Source organism: Sinocyclocheilus anshuiensis, unplaced genomic scaffold (genome assembly GCF_001515605.1).
Source record: "Sinocyclocheilus anshuiensis isolate Anshui unplaced genomic scaffold, SAMN03320099.WGS_v1.1 scaffold5299, whole genome shotgun sequence".
In the NCBI taxonomy this organism is placed as follows: domain Eukaryota; kingdom Metazoa; phylum Chordata; class Actinopteri; order Cypriniformes; family Cyprinidae; genus Sinocyclocheilus; species Sinocyclocheilus anshuiensis.
In genome coordinates, this window is record NW_015538247.1 from 1 (window position 1) to 1,555 (window position 1,555).

Consider the following 1,555-nt stretch of genomic DNA (forward strand, 5'->3'; position numbering starts at 1 on the left):
GGACTGCGGCTCTCTAGGACCGAACTTGCCTACCCCTGGCCTAGCATATAGCAAACTCATTGTATTGTTCTTTTTGTGTGTGTTAGTATTTACAAAGATTTACAACTAATTTAATAATGTAGCCTATGTCTTGCCATACACAATTAACGCCCCTGAGAAAAAGTGTATTTATTGTTTTTATTATGAAAAAGGCAATTAATTTTACAAAAGAATTATGCTTACTGAAGTCCATTTTACTTGACATTATCTCAGTCGCAGTTTGAGTAAATGTAGTTCCACCAGCTTTTAACTTTCACTTTACTTTCAATACGTACAGGTGTTTCAGACGCGCAAGGGGCGGGTCAAGATGACGTTCAATGTTATGTTACTTTAGGCATACAAGATAGGTTGTTTTTCTTTTAAAGTGACAGTAGCTTTTGTTAACGATTAAAATGATTTCATGAGGCAACCCTAAACTTCCATCTTAATACTCATAATGAAGAGCCATCACAATAAACATAGCCTAACATAAGTTATTCTAAACTGTAGTATGTAATTAATTAATCTTCATCTGAGTACTTTTGTTATACAGCCAAAAAAAATATTAAAAGAAAGGTCTGAGTACAGAGCCATGTCCTAAAAATAACTTGTCTGAAATAATATCAGTTAAGGCACACAGATTTATGTCGTCTGCTGTTGTTCAGGATGTTCAGAGATCTTCTGAATGATTGAGATCCCATATCCAGCTCCACTGACAGAACCAATGCCCTGTCAAAACATCAGCAGGATCAACAATATTCATAAAATACATTTTACTTTAACCATTTATGTTCTTACCAGTGGTTAAATTAAGTGTTAAGGGCTTCTTGACATGCAGGCTGATATCGGACACTGAACTGATTAATGCTACTTTGATTTTGTGCAATATGGTGGAACAATTCTAGTCTATATTTTTTAAACCTTAATTTTTAGAAAATGTCACCATTAACCCATATCATCCTTGTGTGTGTGTCTCACCCATGCAGGCTTCAGCAAACTCCTCTGCATTGGTCACCAGCTGCTCTGCGTTCTATACGATGGAGGGTAAACGTGCATACCAGCTCCTCACCACATCCTGCACACACACAGTGATCCAGTGAAAACACAACACAGCGTTCATGAAGTCTGACCGTCACCATCAGCCGCTCGTACCTGCAGCAGGTTCCGTGCTAAACGCGTCTTTCCAGTGTAAACCAGAAGATGCTGCTGCTGCAGGACAGACAGGAAGTCTTGAGTCAGAGAGAGCTGTTCTACTCTGTGTCACCTTCATTTGGCAAACACCTGTACATTTTCCTGAAGCGGTACAGTGGAGAAGATGAAGGCATGGTTTGAACTGCCTACCTAGACAGCATTTAGACATCATCACACTCCCCAATATGATTCATATTCCAAATCAGTCAGCAGCAAAATTATGCAGTCTTGTAAGATTTCTCATTTTGACCAAATTGAACATGTATCCTTGTGAACATGGCAGTGAACATGTACACTGTAAATAGGTTGCTGTAAATTTTACAGTAACTTACTGGCAGCTGGATGC

The 1,555-nt window shown here is 38.7% G+C and overlaps 1 long non-coding RNA gene across 1 annotated transcript; it reads right to left on the reverse strand.

Annotated features, from left to right (window-relative positions):
- Window positions 1-600: 600 nt before the first annotated feature.
- LOC107683728 (uncharacterized) lies at window positions 601-1,546 on the reverse strand. Its single transcript, XR_001633760.1, has 3 exons — window positions 1,171-1,546; window positions 997-1,093; window positions 601-747 (listed from the first exon to the last, which is right to left on the reverse strand). It is a non-coding gene; the product is annotated as an uncharacterized LOC107683728 (long non-coding RNA).
- Between the last annotated feature and the right edge of the window lie 9 nt (window positions 1,547-1,555).